Genomic DNA, 22,741 nt, shown 5'->3' on the forward strand with positions numbered 1-22,741 from the left:
GAACACACTTTCCCAGCACCACTTGACTTTACCTAACATTCAGCCAAGACTTGAGTACAGATCTAAGACAGTATCGGCAAAGCAGATCACCTAAGGAAAGGGAAGCCAAAACCAAAATTACACACGCTTCCCCATCCTCGGCGGCTTCTACACGCTCAACCCGAGGGCACTCGCCTCCTAAACAGCGTGCAGGCTACACCCCCGCCCAAGGGACCGCCGCCACTCTGGATCCCAGAGCAGCCAGGCCAGCCAGCACGCCCCCACAGGGACCCTGGGGCAGAGAAAAGAAAACCGCAGAACGAACCCACTCTTTCTCCAGCTCGTCAGCAGAACGGATCAACCATCCAACTAAGCACTGCGTGCATCCTCATCTCGAAAGAAAGACCTGTTGTCCCAGGATGCTCACCGACTAGACGGTCCACCGGGCCGGCTCAGGATGCCCCTCAGAGCCCCGTCTCGCTGCGAGCCGCCCCGGCGCCTGCGGAGCCGCGCCCTCCATTCAAGATCGCCCGGGAACCCGCTCACTCGCCCCGTCCCTTCCACACCCTCCCCATAAAGACCGGACACCGTGCCAAGTTACCGCCCCCCTCCGGGCAAAGCAAAAAACCCCAATGAACACGCTGGTCTCACCGCCGTACACCCTTCCGCCCCAGCAGCACACCCAGGCGCCCGGCCGGCCCCAGCGGGGCGCAGACACCTCGCCCTCCAGCCCGGAGACCCCCCCCCCCCCATTCACAAACCCCTTTCCCCGGAACCCTAACAAACTGCTTCTTCATCCCAGAAATGCGAAACAGACACCCACTCCCGCTCCAAAGACCTCCCCCAGACCCCCGAGATCTGCCCCTCCGGAGACCTAGCACCTTGCTAAACGGAATCGTCTGCACTCCAAGAGCCTAAGACCCCGGTAAAGGGACCCCTTGTCCCGGAACCCCGCTACACTACCACCTCAAGGAACCCCAGGACCCTGATAACTCTCCCACGACCCCGAAGACCCAGCACCCTCTCCGCCGCCGCCGCCCCCAAAGCCACCGGAGCGCTAGGACCCTAATCACCGCCCCCTCACCCCGGGGAGCTCCGGCCACCCCGCCCCGGGGCGCCCGCGCCCGATCCTGCCACACCGCCTCCTGCGCTCCCGAACCCGCCAAGCTCTGCGCCCGTCAGGCAGCGCCGCGCTGCCCCGGGAGCCGCCCCCGGAGCCGCCCCCGTCGGGAGCCCGACTGCCCCGGCGGCTCCGCGGCTCCCCGCTCCCCGAACGCTCCTCGGCGGAGACGCGCTCCGGGCTCGCTTACCTGGGCGGCGTCGGAGGGCGAGCGGACCGGGGAGCCCTGAGGAAGAGGAGGCGGCGGCGGCAGAGAAGGGGCGGGCGGCCCAGGCCTGCGGCTGCCGCAGCTCCAACCCCTCCGCGAGGAAGCGCTTGTGTGAGGAGAGCACTCCCGCTCGGCGCGCAGCCGGGAGCTCGAGCCACAGCCGTGCCCGCCGCTCTTCCCGCGAGATCCCAGCCGCGGCGGGCGAGGGGCGGGAGCGGCGGCTCGAGTGACAGCGCACACAGCCTGTCGGCGGCGGCGTGGGAGGCGGGACTCAGAGGCGGTGACTGCCAATTGTAAAACAGGAAAGGTGATTTGCCACGCCCACCGCTTCTCCTCCGCCGCCGCCCCTCCCCTCAGTAAACTGGGAGTAAAGGTAGCCGTGACCTTACGTGGTCCGAGGCGGTGGGCGAGCGCGGGGCAGTAACCATTTGGCTTGCATCTGCACCAGCGCAGCCCTCGTGGATGTCCCTGGTTTAGGGAAGAAGCCGGGCTTCACACCTGCGTGGGCAGAGGCGCTGTTCCCCTTGGTTACAGCGCTGCCTGAATGAAGTTCGCTTCTTCCTAGTTGAAGACGCGCCTCTTTGGTTACCTGGTTCTGAACTCCTTTTCCCCCATCTCGGCTTCTCCTCCCTCTCCACCTCAAACACGGTGCCGTTGTTGAGATGCCCCTGTTTTCCAAAATCCAACTCAGGATATCTGGTCTGACAAAGGACTCTCTCTTCTGATTCATGCATTTATTTTTACGTAAAGCCTTCTAGGAAAATAAAAAGTAAATCTTACCTGACTTACCAATATAGCAAATTATAAGAAAAGTCTAGACCCCAGTGCATGGCACACGCAGGACACTGAATAAATGTGAAAGGAATGAATGAAAAATGTGATGTTTAAATATATGAAATCTGGCCTTTCCTCTACAATGGCAGCCACTCCCTAAATCCAATCTCTTCATTGTTATGCCTGTCCTGTAGCCTTCATTCATTGTCCCCTCCTCATTGCCTCATATATAGAGGCAAGAAGCGTCCTTTCTCCTCGTTAAGGTTAAACCCAGCACCTGTGCACTGGAGCTCAGCCGTTCCCAGATTTGTTTAATCAACTATCTTTTCTTTCCTTATCAGTTTCCCCTCTCTAATCAAGCTCTTTTCTGCCACAAACATTCTCCATCTTTTGAACAGAATAGAGCCACCTACCTCTTCCACCCTCTCAAGCTATTCTATCTCCCTTCGTCTTTCTTTTCAGAATCATACTTCTTGAGAAACATCAAAGTATATTTGCTATCTCTACTTTCTCATCTCTGTTTTTCCCCATTACAATGTTGCTTTTGCCCACACAATCCGCTCTTCTCTCAATGGCCACAAAAGACCTCTTTCCTAACGGGGAAATGGTCTATTTGGGGGAAATCTTTCCAATGACCTCTCTGCAGCCTTTGGTATCTGAATCTCCTGATTCTCTCGCTACTCTTCTTCTTCTTCTTCTTCTTCTTCTTCTTCTTCTTTTTTTTTTTTTTTTACCTTCTTTCCTGGTTTGAAAACTGTTGTGTATTGATGTCTCCTTATCATATAGCCATATGTTGCTCATAATAAGAAATATGACTACATGTGATTGCACACTTTGAGTGCCAGTAAGTGGCTCAGACAAAAGCTGTTAGAGGAGTGCAGAGGGAGGAGGCACAACTATGAGTTGGGTCTTAAAGCATTTGCCTATCCAAATGCAGGGCAAAAACGGAGGCCTTTCAGAGAAAAATAGTGTGAACCTGAGCACAGAGAAAACCATGTGGGCGGAGCCTGCCTATGAGTAGATCAGTTTGGTGGATGGAAAATTCCTGCAGAAGAGCAATGAGAGGTAAGATTAGAGAGGAGCCAATAGAAAAAGCCTTAAAAAAAACCACCAACAACAACGAGGCAAGCTGTATTCAACTTGCTTCTGTATTAAATGGGGAACCAGAACCAACCTATCATTTGTAGGACCTACAAAACAGCGACATGTCTCACATATAAAATGTCTACTGGTAAACAAGTAAAATATATAAAACAAGCCAACAATATGTGAAATTAAAAAACTGGAAGTCCACGTTTGCATTTAGAATTCTGGGATGTCTCAGAGTTCCCTGCTGGATCAGGGAGAGCTGGTCCCCACAAAGAGCAGTGTTTCCCCCCCCCCCCCCCCCCCCCCCCGCTTCCCCTCCCAAACAGCCAGTTCAGATCCTCACTGCAAGGTACTCCCAGCTCCCTGGACACTCCAGCCCACATATCCAAACTCTGTTCCCACCTTTCCCTCTATAAAACAGACATTTTGGGGGCATTCCATGGGTCCAGGAGTAATATTTTAGGACCTAGGGGAGAAGTCCATATGAGCCCTGGATGCAGGCTCAGGGCCATTTGGGCAGGGAATTCTGGCTGCTGGGTATGTAGAACAAGGCCTGAAGGATCAAGTCAACTCCGGAGAGCACATCTCCCCGTGCAAACCCCCTCCCCCCGCCCCCCATAGCTGGTCTTCTGCTCAGCAGGTGGTAGTGGTGCAGCTGGAAGGGCCAGAGCAGAGCCCCTTAAAGGCAGGCCTCTCCCACCTACATCCTCAGGTGCAGCAGGAGAACCAGTGACTTTCTCTGGTGTGGTGAGGGCATGCACACTTGATCTGTATTCTGAAGTATAAATCTCTGCTTTCTATGTTTTCCACCTCCTCTGCTATTGCACTGGTGTCTTAATATCAGGAATGTACTGGGGGAAAAACTATTCTTCACTCTATTTTGTCTTTATATGGCATCTTCTTTTGCCTAGTTTCATAAATTACAGCATTCTATGATTCCCTTATTAGTGTATCAGAAATCTGGGTGTCTCTAAAATGTGAGGAAAAAGGAAAGCTATGAAGTACTCTTAGCCTGGACTAAAGCTTGGAACACGTACATTTGACTTCTAAACCAAAACGCTTTGGCAGCAGAAGCTCTTGAAGAGGCCCTGTGTGAAGGGTGCACAGGCAGGATGCGGACTGAAAAGACAGCAAGCCACCACAGACGGGGGCACCCCTCTCGCCATCTGTCTCTATGGCACGATGCTTCACTCTGTGGCCTGACAGTCACGCTCTGTTCCCTAAACCTCTCCATCTGATACCAAGTGCTCCTTTCCTCACGTCCTACGATGAGAGCCAGAACCACCATGGTTTCTGTCCTCTAAATCCAAGCCTAGGATCCCGCCCGCAGAGGCTGCACTTCTCTCCGCGGTGCCGCAGATAATTTCAGCAGGAGGCTTTGGCACTTGCTTGATCCCAAGAGTCGATTCCACTCAGAGCCTCGCTCTCACCATCTGTGTCTGATCTTTGCCAACCAACAGTGGAACTGAACCAGCTAACTCCTTACCAGATCTTACCATCTGCTGGCTGTTATCTGACTTATTAGTCCAGGTAAAAACAACCAAATGCAAACCCATCTATCCTTGCTCAGCAACCATCCCCACTGCTCTCCCATTCTGCACACATGCATTGGGAAAAGCTACCTCCTGGCCACTGCATTTTCACAAAGGACACACAAAAAAACAGTATTATTGGAAAAACTTAAAGAAGAAATATGTCTCTCTCAGAACCAAACTCTACTCCATCCTTTTATCATTTTGGGGGTTTTAAAAAATATATTTTTTTGCTGACTTCAGAGAGAGGAACAGAGAGGGAGTGAGACATAGAAACATCAATGATGAGAATCATCGATGGGCTGCCTTCTGCACGCCCCCTATTGGGGGATCCAGCCTGAAAGCCAAGCATGTGCCCTGACTGGGAATTGAACCCTGGTTCAATTGTCCTCCTGGTTCATGGGTTGACACTCAACAACTGAGCCATACAGGCTGGTCTCTACCCCATCCTTTTAGAGTTTTGGTGGAGTGCCTCTTTGGTTAGATTAGATTCTAGTGGTCGGCAAACTCATTAGTCAACAGAGCCACATATCAACAGTACAACGATTGACATTTCTTTTGAGAGCCAAATTTTTTTTAAACTTAAACTTCTTCTAACACCAATTCTTCAAAATAGACTCACCCAGGCCGTCGTATTTTGTGGAAGAACCACACTCAAGGGGCCAAAGAGCCGCATGTGGCTCGCAAGCTGCAGTTTGCCGACCACGGTCCTAGAAGGCTGAAATCTTGCATGACTTAGCTCAAGACTGAGGGAACATCATTCATCCGTCCATTTGCTGACCACAAACCTCTGACTTTGTGTTTTGCAAGTACCTTTAACAAAGGTGAGAAATCAAGAGAGTTGCAGAGGTTTAAAGTGTGTCCACAAATTCTTTGCTATTCTTCCTTTCAATAGGTAGAGCTTTATTCTTCTCTCCCTGAGTATGGCCTACACTAGGAACTCATTTTAAATAAAGAGAATATGCCAAAAGTGACAGTGTATGATTCCAGAGACTTGCTTTGTAAGAGGCATAACAGCTTCTTCCCTGGTCTCTCTCTTTGATCACTCACTCTGGACTGGAGGAAAGCCCACTGCTGTTCTAGGAACATTCAAGCAGAGGCCCACATGGCAAGGATCTGGGCCTCCAGCCGATTGCTGTGTGAGTGAGCCATCTTGGAAACCCCAGTTCAGCTCCAATTAAGCCTTCAGCTACCTGCAGCTCCAGGCCAACATTTTAATATAACATCATGAGAGGCCCTCAGCCAAATTCACCCACCTAAGCCTCTCCCTTATTCCACCCAGAAACTGTGTGAGATAACACGTGTCTACTGTTTTAAGCCACTTCATTTTGAAATCATTTGTTATGCAGCCTTAGCTAGCTATTACAAGAGCCTTGAGAATAGTTCAGTCCACTGCTACTCCCAGAAAAAAAATCTAAAACCTTACATCCTACTAATCATCAGACACTAGCATGACCTAAAGAGCAAAGAGCAATCAATGATTTATTGCTATAACTTGCTAATCTAAAAGCCAAGTGGGGCTACACCAAAAGAAAGTAGAAAAAACATTTCTTGGTGGGAACAAAGATTCCAGTGCTCTAGGACTATTAAGAGCATCATAGGCCCTAACTGGTTTGGTTCAGTGGATAGAGTGTTGGCATGCCGACTGAAAGGTCTCAGGTTCGATTCTAGTCAAGGGTATATACCTTGGTTGTGGGCACATCCCCAGTACGGGGTGTGCAGGAGGCAGCTGATTGATGTTTCTCTCTCATCGATGTTTCTAACTCTCTATCCCTCTCCCTTCCTCTCTGTAAAAAAAGAAAAAAAAACCACAATAAAATGCATTTTTTTTAATAACATTTGGAGATAACAATAATGGGGGAGCCATTTGGAGGCAGTTAATAATAAGCCTTGAGCAGTACAGAAACTTTTCACTCTCAAAAATTAGAGTGCTTTACAAACATATTACTGTCGCCCAATCTTGTGGGCAAGCATATGTTTCCATGAAAACAGAGGGGAAATAAACCTCAAATATCCTCTTATTCATCCATATTAACTAAGAATAAAAGGTTGAAAATTCCATCTATGGGGGCCCTGTCAAAATTAAATTGACATCCTGACAATATTAAGTGCCCATGTGAGAGCACAGTGTGTTTGACAGTAAGAAGATTGAAATTCTTTTTGAATATAAAACTGCATTTCTGAAGTCTTAACATTGTGAATTAAGATTCAGTGGGAGAGCAATTTCCCTATTAAATAAAAAATGAGGAAAAGCCACATAAAAAGGAGACCAGTTAGCCAAGTCACATACATTGCCTGTCTAAATTCATTTAACATATGTAAGTGTGATATAGACGGGCCTTACATACTGAGTCAAATAATTTACAAGGTGACCAGGAGATAACTTACAGCTAAGAAGATATATTTGAGATTCATTTGCATCTACATGATTTAAATGACCATTACACAGATGTGGTGATCTTTCATTTCCTTTAACAGTGAGGGCAAAAATTAAATCTTTGAACCATAAGAACCCAGAAAAACTGAATTCTACGCCCTTCTCTCAACCCTTCACCATCAAATTGGAAAAACAAAAGCACCAACAAATATTTATTGGGTGGTACTAAGTGCATAGCCACAGTTCCTGCCATTAAAAAAATAAACCACAGCCATACCCTGACCAGCTGGCTCAGTTAGTTGGAGCATCATCTCTTCATCTCTTCATCTGATCAGGGCACAGAGCTAAGTTTTGGGTTTGATCCCCGGTTGGGGCATGTGCAGGATGTTTCTCTCTCACATTGATGTTTCTCTCTCTCTCTCTCTCTTTCTCTTTCTCTAAAATTAAAAAACAAAAACGAAAACAAAAACAACAACAAAAAAACACACATATCCTTGAGTGAAGATTTCTAAAAAATCCATATGGACTAGCTGAAAATTAGAAATATATAGTGCCTTGCATGTAGTAAGTTCTCAAAGGCTAGCAGATATGTTGATAACAAGGCATCTTGGGCATTGCTCCTGATTAACTAGCCAACAGCAAGGACCTTACCCCCTCGTTCCTTCTAGGAGAACCTTGCTTTAGTTCAGCAATGTCCTCACTCCCGGAATGAACCTTGTTGGAGCTAATCCAATCTCCAGTATTCCATTCTCCTTTGTCAAGTACAGTAAGTCCTCACTCAATGTGAATAGGTTCTTGGAAACTGACTTTAAGCAAAAACCAATTTTATCATAGGCTAATTGATATCCTAAGGCTAATATGTAAATTGACCGAATGGCAGAATGACCGGTTGCTATTATGCACACTGACCACCAGGGGGCAGATGCTCAATGCAGAAGCTACCCCTTGGTGGTCAGTGCATTCCCACAGGGGGAGCATGGCTCAGCCAGAAGCTGGGCCCACAAAAACATCACCAAACTTCTAATATTAAACGTTGAACCAAATGTGAGCTATATGTATATTTAACTAAAATTAATGAAGACAAGTAAGAGAATTATTTTCCAAACCATTTATTTCAGTTCAAGGTCAAAGGTGGCAGAACTTCTCCTGGCAGCTCAGGGTGCAAGGTGAGCACCCACTCTGGACAGGATGCCCTTCCATCAGAGGGCCACTCACACCCACCCACACTCACTGAGACTGGCACAATGTAGACAGGCCAGTTTACTTCTTGTGCACATCTTTGGGTTGTGGAAGGAAATTGAAGTCCCCAGACAAAATCCATGCAGACATGGGGAGAACATGCAAACTCCATGCAGACAGTGGCCCAAACTAGGATTTTTTTTCTTCTTCTCATCAGTGTTATAACGAAATGTTGTTGAAAGAAACATTTTTCGAGGACATGCAGCACATAGTACAAGTTCAACAACTTTATGTAGGAAAAAAATGGAAGAAGGTGAGAAAGAAATCCTATAATTTTATCACGGCCTGGCATCTACTTCAGGCAGGCAAACTGACTCTTTCCTCCCTGAGCCTGCACGTAGGTTATTGGGAAGACTGGAGACAAAGAAAGGGGAGAAGAGAACACAACTCATTCTCCAGAAGTCCTCAGGGTGCTCGGAGCATGACATGGGCCCAGCTGGTTCCAGGATTCACAAGGTAAGACAATGGCCGGGGTGGAGGCCCGGGAGACTAGTCAGCAGATAATCATGGCAGATACCGCATTTCTGTGCCTGCAGGGTAGACGCCCAGATCTGGATCGTGGTGACCCTCCATCTCTGAGGCCTCACTTACAAAAGCTACTGCCCTTCCTCTGACATTTATTTTTAGTAACAACTGGAACAAACTGTTCATTAGCAACTCCCAGAGGTTTTGTTTAAATAGCCATATGAAATCATTATTACTGACCAAACATGACCCATGCCTATAAACTTTTGTACACATGTCAGGGCAAAAAAAATCTGAGAAAAGTTGCTTTTGAGTAGCTAAGTATGGCACTTTCTTTCTTTTTAACATATTTTATTGATTTTTTACAGAGAGGAAGGGAGAGGGATAGAGAGTTAGAAACATCGATGAGAGAGAGACATCAATCAGCTGCCTCCTGCACACACGTCCCCCTGGAGATGTGCCTGTAACCAAGGTACATGCCCTCAACCAGAATCAAAGCTGGGACCCTTCAGTTCGCAGGCCAATGCTCTATCTACTGAGCCAAACCAATTAGGGCTCTTTATTTATTTATTTTTTTATTGTCTAAAGTTTTACATATGTTTCTCCTCCCCCTTTATTGACACCCCCCTCCCCTCAGATATTCCTACCCCGGGCAAGCCCCCACCACCTCAGTGTCTGTGTCCATTGGTTATGCTAATATGCATGCATATAAGTCCTTTGGTTGCTCTCTATCCCCCTCCACCCACCTTCTCTGCCATTTGTCTCTGGATCTATTTTTATTTATCAAATTATGTTGATCATTATATCCCACCTATGAGTGAGATCCTGTGATATTTATCTTTCTCTTATTTTGCTTAGCATAATGCTCTCCAGTTCCATCTATACTGTTACAAATGGTAAACGTTCCTTCTTTTCTTTTTTCTTTTTTTCTTTTTTTTTTTATAGCGGTGTAGTATTCCATTGTGTAGATGTACCACAGTTTTTTCATCCACTCACCTGCTGATGGGCACCTAGGTTGTTCCAAATCTTAGCTATTGTAAATTGTGCTGCTATGAACATAGGGGGTGCATATATCCTTTATGATTGGTGTTTCTGGTGTCTTGGAATATAGTCCTAGAAGTGGGATTACTGGGTCAAATGGGAGTTCCATTTTTAACTTTTGAGGAAATTCTATATTGTCTTCCACAATGGCTGCACCAGTCTGCACTCCCACCAGCAGTGCACGAGGGTTCCTATTTCTCCACATCCTTACCAGCACTTGTTGTTCGTTGATTTGTTGACGATAGCCATTCTGGCAGGTGTGAGATGGTACCTCATTGTTGTTTTGGGCTTTTTTCCCTTTCTTTCTAAGAATTGCAAAAGATAGCCTTCTGCCCTGATTTGCTCATTGGTTAGAGCATTGGCTGGCGGACCCAAGGGTTGTGAGTTCAATTCCCAGTCAAGGACATGTACCTCGGTTACAAGATCCCCAGCCCCGGTTAGGGTGCATGCAGGAGACAACCAATCAGTGTGTCTCTCTTACATAAATGTTTCTCTCTCTCTCTCTCTCTCTCTCTCTCTCTCTCTCTCTCTCTCTCTCTCTCTCTCCCTCTTTCCTCCTATCCCTCCTCTCTAGAAATCAATGGAAAAAATATCCTCCAGTGAGGATTTAAAAAACAAGATAAGTGTCCCATTTTCCTTGTGCACATTTCCCCATATTCTTATAAATCTCTGCTGTCAGAATAAACACTTCTGGAAAGCTTAGTAAACTCATGGTGTTTAGTGGTAACTTGACCTTTTACAGACTTCAAATTAAACAACAAAGATATAATAAGTTGCCTTAATTAAAGCATTATTTTCATTAAAGATTATTAGCTGAATAAGAAAAGGACTCTCTAAAAACCAGGATGTACTCTCTGACTGTACAACCCCAGCATTTTGAAAACTGTGTTTGAAGGATCCAGAATTGAATTTGATGATTAGATACCTCTCCAAAATATGAACCATGTTAACAACGATTCTTTCTCCCTAGTGTGTTCTAAAGATTGTTTCCATGGCAATCTACATTGTTTTGTCTAAATTATTCTTTATGCCATCTTCCCCTCCATCTAGATATTTGTGAGACACCTATCACTTGAGTATCTCTTTTCTGAACAAGTTCCCAGGAGGGAAACAGAGAATACTTCTTAAAAGAAATGAAGGGCTGACACTTGTCAAAAAGAGCCCAATTTGTAAGATTATGTAGGGCCTGAGGTTCTCTGCAGAGTGCCTGGAATCCATCTTCTGCGCAGGTGGTGGAAAGGCAAAAGCCACTTCTAAGATGTCTTCTCAGGAGTCCAGTCCTTTCTCGGCTCTGGACAAAATGGTAAACTGAGGCAGGAGAGATGGGCTGCATTGGGTATAGATCACACTTAGGAAACAGATGTTCCCTAGTGTAGCAGAAACAATGCTATTTGTACAGCAACCATTCCATTTTTTTCCTGACAGGCAGGAAGACTGCATTTTCTAGGTGCAACCAGGTACTAGTTCTAGTCCATGATGAGGGCAGAAGCCAGATCCTGAATCTCCATGTGGTAGACTGTCCAACCCTTGAATTGTGTGGGTGAGAAATTAACCTGTTATCTGTTAAGCTACTGAGATTTGGGGTCACAACAGTTGGTCTAATTGATGAGAATAGGACAGGTTTCTGGACCCAGCAACACATGGCAGCAGGAAGTCTATGGAGTGTGACTAAGAGCAGAGACCAGAGATGAGATGGACAGGTAAGGGGTCAGAGTCTAGATCAGGGTCTTCCAGGTGGTGTTAGCAGCCTTGGCTTGTCATTAACGGAGCATGACAAGAAGGAGTCTTGAGATCGAGGACTGAACCTCCCCTCCCGCTGGACTCCAGCTCCTGAGGGCGCAGTTTGCACAGTGATGGCAGGACGGGACCCTCGCTCCAAAAGGAATGAAATGGAGCATTTAGAAAGGAATCAGACAAGGCAGGGCTTGGAGCGAAAAGATAAGATACAAACCTGGTGAGCAGGATTTCGGGACCAGGCAGAGACATGGACACAGGAGAACAAGGCCTGGGGACATTTTAGGGAAACAAAAGCAGTATTGCTGACTCGATGTCAATCTCAATCTCCTGGTGTAATAATACTCAGAGAAGGATTTTTTTTAATGTTATTTATTTTTATAATATATTTTATTGATTTTTACAGAGAGGAAGGGAGAGGGATAGAAAGAAACATCGATGAGAGAGAAACATCAATCAGCTGCCTCCTGCACACCCCATACTAGGGATGTGCCCACAACCAAGGTACATGCCCTTGACCAGAATCAAACCTGGGACCCTTCAGTCCACAGTGCGACTCTCTATCCACTGAGCCAAACCGGTTAGGGCTCAGAGAAGGATCTTGTAGATGGTACTTGTAGGATACAAATAGCGTTGGCAATCACAGTCAGAGGACAGCAGAACACGGTTAAAAAGCAGTCACACTGTGGAATGTTAAGAAACCAGAGCTCAGGAGGAGAGATGAGAGTCAGAATATCATCTTAGGGTCAAAAGATGAGAGGTGGCAGGAAGAAGAGGTTAAAAGAGTAATCTGAGCCAGGACCGGTTTGGCTCAGTGGATAGAGCATCGGCCTGTGGACTGAAGGGTCCCGGGTTCGATTCTGGTCAAGGGCATGTACCTTGGTTGCGGGCACATCCCCAGTAGGGGGTGTGCAAGAGGCAGCTGGTTGATGTTTCTCTCTCATCGATGTCTCTAACTCTCTGTCCCTCTCAATTCCTCTCTGTGTAAAATCAATAAAATATATTAAAAAAAAAAAAAAGAGTAATCTGAGACAAAGCATCACCTGGCTGGAGTGGCTCAATGATTGAGCATAGACATATGAACCAGGAGGCCATGGTTCGATTCCTGGTCAGGGGCACATGCTGGGGTTGCCAGCCTGATCCCCAGGTGGGGATGTGCAGTGGATAGAGCATGCAGAAATCAGCTGATCAATGATTCTTCCTCATCATTGATGTTTCTCTCTCTCTCTCTCTCGCTCTCTCTCTCTCTCTCTCTCTCTCTCTCTCTCTTTCTCTCCTCCTTTCCTTTCTTTATGACATTAATATATCTCTCTATATAAAAGGCTAATATGCAAAGTGTCCCTTTGGGAGTTTGACTGGGGGACTGGGAGTTCAATTGCTTGCTATAACATGCACTGCAACCAGGGGGTAGCATGGAACATGGCGGGTGCAGCACTGAGGGAGCAAGGAAAGGAGGAGGTGGAGAGGTGGGGAGGCAGGGAATCTGATTGACCCTGATTGACCAGGCTTAGGGACCCTACCTGTGTATGAATTTTGTGCACTGAGCCTCTGGTATAGATATAAATGCAACAAGAATGGAACTTAATGTTCAGTCAATTGCCTTCTAATACTAGGTCAGGTTGACTTCAAGGGTGGCAACAAGTGGGAGATGAGAAGGGATACTGATGAGCTAGGAGGTCAGGTAGTAGTACCTGATACCAGTCAATAAGGAAAGGAAACCAATTACCCCAAGGAAATATCCTCACTCCTCCCTTGCGGCATTGTGGGTGAACTGTGCCTATGTGTTGGTGAGGTCTGGCTTTCCCTGCACATCACTATAACCCATGTGTTCTTACAAAGAGAATCAGCACTTGTCTTATTCAGAGTAGATTTTATTGTAGAGAGGCAGAAAGCAGGGTCTCAGAAGTGGGGGTAAAGTGGGACTATGAGAAAAGTAAAGCTCACAGAAAGGGAGCTAAGGATGCTACTGATACTTCCTCACAACGTGACCTCAACTTAGTGTTCCAGCCTCCTTCCACCTTTCACACATGCCTCCAATGCTAACCAGATATCTCCCTTTCTCAAGACACATCATGTCCTTCTATGTCTCTGTGCCTCCCGTGTTTCCCCATGCTTGGACTAGAAGCCAGCCTTTTAACTTAATTTTAATGGACTTTAATTAGCCTTATATATATAGAGATATATTAATGTCATAGAGAAAGGAAAGGAGGAGAGAAAGAGAGAGAGAGAGAGAGAGAGAGAGAGAGAGAGAGAGAGAAATAGAAAGAGAGAAATAGAAAGAAAGAGAGGAAAACATCAATGATGAGGAAGAATCATTGATCAGCTGATTTCTGCATGCTCTATCCACTGCACATCCCCACCTGGGGATCAGGCTGGAAACCCCAACATGTGCCCCTCACCAGGAATCAAACCATGGCCTCCTGGTTCATATGTCTATGCTCAATTAAATGTATATAAATGGAATTTATATACATTTTCTTTTCTTTATATATTGGTATATAATTGACTCAAACATAATGATTGAATATTTATATATGTTGCAATGGCATTCCAATTCTCTCAGAATAGATAAAACAAAATGTTCCAAGCACTAGAAGATATTGGTCTCCTGGACTGGTCATGCACCACAATGGTGAGAATTCATATTTGAAGGAGTGTTTTAATCAAATTAATGGCCAGTCAATTTAGAAAGATAAAACCCAGAGCCAAAAGCAGCATGGTAAAGTAGAAGGAACCCAAATTTGAAGAAAGTGGTTTACATCACAGCTCTGCCCTCAGTAGTTATGTCTTAATTCTTTGCCTTTCTCTTCGTCTTTCAAATATACAGGGCTTGGCAGACTGTATTTGCCAATTGTGGCCACATACTATCTCCCTCCCACATGCTCTTCTACATGGTGACGATGATTCTTGTCCCATGTTGTCCTCTTCCTTGGGACACTGGGCCTGCCTCAATGAATAGAGTATAGAAGAAGAAACAGTCTGTGACTTTTGAATCTAGATTATAAAAAAAAAAAAAAGCTATGTAATTTTGCCTTGTTCTTGGAACACCAGCTATTTGAACTCAGTTGCAATTGTGTGAGGAAGCCCAAACTAGCCCTTATGACAAGACCACCAAGAAAGGCCATGTGTAGATGTTCTAGTCAATAGACACATGAGTGAAGATACATCCAGATGTGTCTAGCCATTGGCCATTGAGTCATCCTCAGCCTTCGAGTCTTCCCAGTTGAGGTCCCAGAATCATGGATCAGAGAGAGCATTTCCTGCTATGCTTATCTGAAATTCTGACCCAAGAAGTCCATGAATATAATAAAATGGTTGTCTCCACAGGACCCCTGCTACATAAGACCACTCAACAAAGACTAGGAGTCATGGCAGGTCTACCTAATACATTTCTTGTAGCAATGTTTTTTTCCTGATATATCTCCTTGGGCAAGGGAAACAAAAGAACAAAATAAGTAAATGGGACTACATCAAACTAAAAAAGTTCTTGCATAGCAAAGGAAACCATCAACAAAATGAAAATACAACCCACTGAATGGGAGAACATATTCACCATTGATACATCTAATATGGGGTTGATATCCAAGACTTATAAAGAACTTAAAAAAATTAACACCAAAAAACCCAAATGATCCAATTAAAAAATGGGCAAAAGACCTGAATAGATACTTATCCAAAGAGAAAAATAGAAATATGTAAAGATACTCAGTGTCACTAATCATCAGAGAAATGGAAATTAAAACCACAATGAGCTATAACCTCACACTTGTTAGAATGGCTATCATCAATAAATCAACAAACAACAAGTCTTAGAGAGGATATGGTAGGTGCAGTCACTATGGAAAGCAGTAGAGTTACCTTAAAAAGTTAAAAATGGAACTGCCTTATGACCCAGTGATTCTACTTCTGGGACTACACACTAATTCAAAAGAATATATGCACCCCTATGTTCATTGAGCATTATTTACAATAGCCAAGATTTGGAAGCAGCCCAAGTGTCCATCAGTAGATGAGTGGATGAAAAAGCTATGGTACATTCATATAATGGAATACTACTCGGCCATAAAAAAGAAGGAACTCTTACTCTTTGTGACAGCATGGATGAAACTGGAAAGCATTATGCTAAGTGAACTAAGCCAGTCAGAGGAAGACAAGTATCATATGATTTCACTCATATGTGAAATCTAATGAGCAAAATAAATTAACAAACAAAATAAAAGCAGACTCATAGCTAGAGAACAAACTGACAGCTGTCAGAGGGGAGTGGGGATTGTGAGGCTGGGTGAAAAGGGTGAATGTATTAAGTAAAAAAAAAAAAATCTATCTATCTATATAAAAGCCTGATATGCAAATTGTCCCCATGGGAGTTTGACTGGGAGACCAATTACTCACTATGATGTGCACTGACCACCATGGGGCAGTGTGAAACGAAAGAAGGCCCCAGCCCGCAGCCAGCACCCAGGGAAGAAAGGCCCCAGCCAGTAACCAGAAGGCCCTGATTGGCCCTGATCGCCTGCCAGGACTAGGGACCTTACCTGTGCACAGATTTTGTGCATTGGCTTCTAGTAGTTCATAAACATAGACAATAGTATGGTGATTAGGAGAGGGAAGGAGGTGGGAGGAGGGAGATAAAAGAGGGTATAGGAGGGCCCTAGCTGGTTTGGCTCAGTGGATAGAGCACATGTGTCAAAGACAAGGCCCGCGGCCAAATCCAGCCCGCCAGGCCTTGCAATGTGGCCCGCACCGCGCTGTCATCACTGCACTCTGCTGTCAGTTTATGACATTGTCAGTTTATGACTGTTCAGTAAACCATTCGGCCCGCGATTTAGGCTGGATTTTAGATTTTGGCCCCTTCTCTGATTGAGTTCGACACGCCTAGGATAGAGCATCAACCTATGGATTAAAGGGTTCCAGGTTCGATTCTGGTCAAGGGCACAGGCCTGGATGGCTGGCTTGATCCCCAGTGAGGAGTGTGCAGGAGGCAGCCAATCAATGATTCTCTCTCATTACTGATGTTTCTATCTCTCTCTCTTCTTCCTCTCTAATATATAATATATTATATATATATATATATATATATATATATATATATTTAATTTTTTAAAAAAGAGGGTATAGTGGGGATAAAATAAATGGTGATGAAAAGAGACTTGACTGGGGGTGGTGAACACACAATACAATATACAGATAACATATTATAGAATGATACACCTGTAACCTATGTAGTTTTTTCTTAACCAATATCACGCCAATAAATTCAATAAAATAAAATAAACCTCCCTGCCCTTGTAAGTTCTGAGGGCACCACTGTGGAACCATGAGACCTTGAGGAACCCAATTTTAAAACCATTGTTCTCATCCAACCCATTCATTCCAAGGGTGAGAAAACATAGGCCCAGAGTGACTTGTCCAAAATCACACAGCTGGTATGTGCTTGCTCCAATTTGTCATGCTGCCTGCAAAAAGAGAACTGTTTAAGGTAAGGCCATCCTTGTCGGAGAGCCAGAAAGTTGCAAGCAGGGACAAGCAAGATCACTGTGCGATATTTCTTTTCAAGTCTCACACAGACATTTTGAGCTGTTGCCCAAGCATGCCAAAGACAAGCCTGTTTCATTTCCCTCATTCCCTCCCCTGCACCTCTCCCACTCAGTCCTGGTAGCATAGATCATTTCGTTGGGTAAAACAGAAAGAGGGAGCCGAGTGTTCCATCCACATGGCGCTCTGGAGGCTGTCAGCTCAGTGATGAATGGAGAGCTGAGCTAATGTGATGCAGCCATCCGCCTGGTTTGGGTGAAGCTCTGATCACCCGTCATTGGCATTCACAGAGAGTTCCTAATTGTCACTCTGTGATGGGGTGCTGCACTGTGGTTAAGTGCGTGGGGACCTGTCTCAGTTATTAACCTTTATGTTGCTCCTATAGCAGTGAGGGCAAAGGCAGGCCTGGGATTCTGAACAAGTCATATTTAATGCACTGCCTCTCTTACTCAGCGAACATCCCAACTATTTCAATGAAAGGGGGTGGGATTAAACCCACAAACCAAACCAAGCAGGAAGGGTAAAGGTGAAGACTATTGACCCGAGTGCAGTAACGGCTTTCCATTCAATGCGACGCATTCCTATACCTGGAAAGGTCCTGTGGGTATTGATGAAGGACCCCTGACGTCCTGAAAGCCACTGGTTCATAAATCACTGAGTTTAAAAAAGGTTTTGGTGCCTGTCCCCTGAAATAAGGGTGTCTTCCCTTTAGGATTTATGGCTCTGGGGAAGGGGGTTTATCTAAATGGCTACAGTGAACATTAAGGGGAAACGTCAGTGTTCCCGATCCAGGGAGAGCCACAGAGAGGAGAACTTTACATGGGAGCCCAGAAATAGCAGGTTTAAATGAACTTTCAGAAAAATCTATGGATGCAGTCATTACCGAGCAATCGTGTGGTTGTAATATTAGTATCTGTATACTTGAGGATGTAATAATGAATTACCTTTAAAGACAAAGCAAGGCATTTATTATAGTGTTTCAAGGCAGAGTGTGGGGATTTTACATTTTAAAAAGATTTAAAATAAGCATTTTTATTACTACAAAAGTGCATGCTCACTGAATAAAACTTGGCATATGTATAATAGAAAAGTCTAGAGAGAAAGTCAAAGCACTTATATTCCCACTCTTCAATAATAATCACTGTTTGGTAAGGTATGTACACATATAATACCTTAATAAGAAAAATGAGAAAAAAAATAATCACTGTAATATTCCAGGTCTTTTCTTTTAGTCTGTTTTTCTGTGTATGTGTTTACACACACACACACACACACACACACACACACACACACACCATTTCATATGTACATATATAATTAAAAATGAAAACCTTTTGTACAACAGCTTTGCATTCTGCTTCTTTACTTGACATTCTGTGATATCATTTCACATTCTTCAAAGAATGTCTGGTAGAAGCAACATAACATTTAGTCATATACATGTACCATAATGTATTCAACAATTCCCTTATTATTAGACATCTAGTTGTTCCCAGTTTTCACACTGTCTCTGAAACTTTCTTTAGGTAAAATCCTAGAAGTGAGATTCCTGGATGAAATGACACATGTTTATAAGGTGCTTGACACAAATTGGCTTTAGAGTTTCTCAGTGACTTTACTTTCTCTTTTCTTTTGCAATGGGCATGGGACCCCAGCTTGACTTGGTACCCCTGGTTCAAAAACAATCATTGGGTGTGTCATTCTCTTCTTCTACTCCACAGCCCCACAATTTGGCTGTTTGCCCTTGTGTTGCCTGATCCCATACCTTACCCATGCATATGCTACCTTAACCCCTCTCCCTCTGCACTGTCCCTTTTTCTTCCCTTCCACAAATCCCACCCATCTTTGGGGTCCAGTTAAATCTCTTCTCCCCATCAGAGCCTTCCCAGAATGACTCTATCCACACGCTACTCTCCAGAACTGCTCCATAATTTATCGTCTTCACACCACTCCTCTCACAATTAATCACCACTTACCAGCTAGATGACCTTCAGTAATCTCAGAAGCTTGTTGTGAGAATTTAATGAGATCAAGCCTATAAAATAAATACCTATCACAGAGTGGGGCTCACACTGCAACTGAGCAATAAACGGAAGCTGTTATTATTATTATGGCCAGTTTGCCTTGTGACATTCCTTCTGTTTGATGTTACATATGCCTTCTCCCGCTGCTATTAAACTGCGTGTGACCTGGATTCTGAATTCCCTCAGGGCAGCTGCTCTGTGGCAATAAGAGAAGTGTCCTCTCAGAATGGTGAATACTGCTGCTTGTGACCAAGGAGTGGGGTCACCCAAGGCTCTCTCCTTTGTTTTCCCCAACTAGTTTTACTTCTTAGCTATCCTTGGGACCCGAAGCTCTGAACCTTTCTGCCGCTTGAATGACTGTCTAGGCTGCTGAAGTACATAGCAACATTCAACAGGATGCAGGGTTCCTTGACAGTTTTTTAAAAATATGTTTTTATTAATTTGAGAGAGAGAGAGAGAGAGAGAGAGAGAGAGAGAGAGAGAGAGAGAGAGAAAGAGAGAAACATTGATGGGAGAGACACATCTATTGGCTGCCTCCTGCACGCCCCCTACTGGGGATCGAGCCCACAACTCAGGCCTGTGCCCCAGCCTTGGTGCAACTAAGCCATATAGGCTGGGCTCTTTGCCCAGTTTTGTGTTTAATTTGATTGAAGAGAAGAAGTATGACCACCTATGTGCATCAGAGTTTCTGGGTTGGGAGCTTAGGGGTCACCTGTCCCTTGTAGGCATTCTCTGGGTATGGGAAGATTCCTTAGTGCTGAACTTGGGTTGGTGGCTAGGAGTGCTGGCTCTTCTGTTTATGAAGTTTTATGTCTTAGACAAGTCACTACCCTGTCTGTTTTTCAGATTATTCATCTATAAAAGTACCTTCTTTTATAAAAGTACTAACTTTTATGATTCTATGAAACTGAAGCTCAGAGAGGGTAAGAAACTTTTCCTAAATTATGGAGAACTAAGACTAGAATAAAAATCTGACCCAAATTTCAGAGCTTTGTCAATCACTCTAGTCCATTTTGTCAACCAGAAGCATTCATCTAATGCCTTCCATATGCTCAACACCACATTGAGGCCCAGTTCTCACAAAGCTTCCAGTCTTGCTGAGAATACAGACAGAAACAGAAAATTACAAACCTGTTAAGTTGTTCCCCAATATCTATTCAATCCTCTCACTCACACAATGTGTAGAACTCCCAATTTTAATGAGGCATGTAGTCACGCAGAATAATGTTCAATCTCTTGTCCTTTGTTATTGCTAAACATGGCCATATGATTGAGTTCGGGACAGTGAAATGTGATTAGAATGTTTTCTTTCTTTCTTTCTTTTTTTTTTTTAAATATATTTTATTGATTTTTTACAGAGAGAAAGGGAGAGAGATAGAGAGCTAGAAACGTCGATGAGAGAGAAACATCGACTAGTTGCCTCTTGCACAACCCCTACCGGGGATGTGCCCACAACCAACGTACATGCCCTTGACCGGAATCGAACCCGGGACCTTTCAGTTCGCAGACCAACGCTCTACACTGAGCCAAACCGGTTTCAGCTAGAATGTTTTCTGTATAACGCTTGGGCCACTGCTGTCTCTCACCTCATTTTCCCTTTTCCCAGTGGATGCAATGTGAACATGGTGATGAGCCATTTTGGACCAGGTGAACAAAGGCACTATCCTAGAGTTGAGCAACAAGACCCAGTTGGACCCAGACTGGGTCCCTGGTGCCCTGGATCCCCCACTGCACTGATTATTCTTGCACTGTTAGGGAAGAAATGTATTTCTAGATGGTAAATTAGGAAAAAATGTTATGTTGGGTCTCTGTTATGCGCTACTTGAAGACCAAAGATATTCATGGCATACAGGGCGGGTGGGATGGGACGGGTGAAGGGCGGACATTCTTGGAAGGCAGACATTCTTGGAAGCTTTGGTGATTGAGATCCTTATAGTTGAAGTGTGAGCTGGGTTGAAACAATGATGGGTGGAAGTAGAGAAAAGCCAAATTAAATGAAGTCCATGGCAAAGAGCAAAGTCACAGAAAAGATCATTTGGAAAGTGAGTAAAGAGAAGGTTTGTACAAATCGATGGTTTCCAAACCAACTCATCTTCATATCACTTGGGAGGCTCAAAAACTTGATTGTTGGGTCCCGGCATCAAGTATTATGGTCGCAGAGAATCAGGAATGGGAACCAAGAATCTGTATTTAAGGGTGCCAGGTGATTCTGATGATAGAAAGCACCGTGTCTGCAATAAGAAGCAGCTAGAAGGGGACCAGATCGTGGAGGGAGGGCTTTAAAAACCATGCTAAGAACCTACTGCTCCCCAAGGCTGAACTTCTTAGATTGTGCTTTTAAAACTCATTGTCATTGACACCTGCAGAAGAGAAAAGTCCAGGCTCCTCACCCTGCCTTTGCTGGTGTGTATGTATCCACACTTTTTCCTCCAGTTTTGGCTAAAGTAGAGCAGTTATTGTATAAGATTTCTGTCTTGCTAGGGAAGTGTGGGTGAAGTAGGAGAGAAGACAGTTCACTTGAGGAAAGGAGGTCAGAGATCTGAGCAGTCAGGATATTAGAAGCTCCATCTACATTTACCTTTAAATCTCTAAGAATTCAGAAAACTAACTTTCGAGAGAGTGACAGGAGGCCAGGAGTAAAAAATTCTTTGAGAAACAAGGGAAATTCACTGGTATAATAATCTAGTATCATGGGAGTTAAAGCTGAGAGTTTCAGTAACGAAAGAAGGAAAATGGCATTTCCTTCATGCATTTTAAAAAATCCTCTACTGGGGATATTTTTTCCATTGGTTTTTTTTAGGGAGAGTGGGAAGGGGGGTTGGGGGAGAGAAATATTGATGTGAGAGAGACACATCGATTGGTTGTCTCCCTGACACGTCCCATATAAGGCTAGGAATGGAACCTGTAACCCAGATACATGCTCTTGACCAGGAATCAAACCTGTAACTCTTTGGTGCATGGGACATGCTCTGTCACTGAACCATACCAGCCAGGGTAATTCTTGCTTTTTATTTTATTTTTATTTTTATAAAACTGCTTGGTCATAATGTTTAGTTGTTATATGAGTATTATTGACTTTCACAGTTGTTGGATTTAGCTAGTTAATATTAATTTAAGATTTCTGTGTTTATTATCACAAATGGTATTTATTTCTGAAACTGCTATTAATCTGCTTTTGATATCAAGTGACCATAATTGGAGTTAGGGATTTCCTTCTTTTTTTTCTTTGCCACACTTTTTAAATAAGAAGTATTGTAGCCCAGCCAGTGTGGCTTAGTGGTTGAGTGTTGACCTAAGAACCAGGAGGTCATGGTTCGATTCCCAATCAGGGCACATGCCCAGGTTGTGAGCTCAGTCTCCAGTAGGGGATGGTTAGGAGGCAGTCAATCAGTGATTCTCTCTTATCATTGATGTTTCTGTGTCTCACTCCCTCTCCCTTCCTCTCTGAAATTAATAAAAAACAAAACATAAAAAAGTATTGTATATCCAAAAACAAAATCTAAACAAACACTAATTGTCCAGTAAGAATAATTCCAAGAGAAAGCCCCTGTGGTATCCTTGAAATTAGTCAGACCTAGGCTCTCATTCTGGCTCTACCTCTTGTCAACTGTGTAACTTGGAGCA

General features: G+C 44.5%; 1 protein-coding gene and 1 long non-coding RNA gene across 3 annotated transcripts in view; one reads left to right on the forward strand and one right to left on the reverse strand.

The window, feature by feature from the left end:
* The window catches only part of GLCE (glucuronic acid epimerase), an 82,013-nt gene extending 80,501 nt beyond the window's left edge, over window positions 1-1,512 (reverse strand). Inside the window, exon 1 of one of the 2 annotated variants that reach the window (XM_084887127.1) lies at window positions 1,290-1,512. The gene's annotated coding sequence lies outside the window, so the exon portion shown is untranslated. The remainder of the gene's footprint in view (window positions 1-1,289) is intronic. The other variant, XM_084887126.1, reaches the window with a different exon arrangement.
* The window catches only part of LOC311624814, a 654,664-nt gene that overhangs the window by 237,518 nt on the left and 394,405 nt on the right, over window positions 1-22,741 (forward strand). The window lies entirely within an intron of this gene.

Source organism: Pipistrellus hanaki, assembly GCF_964339955.1.
Source record: "Pipistrellus hanaki genome assembly, chromosome: 1".
NCBI classification, from domain to species: domain Eukaryota; kingdom Metazoa; phylum Chordata; class Mammalia; order Chiroptera; family Vespertilionidae; genus Pipistrellus; species Pipistrellus hanaki.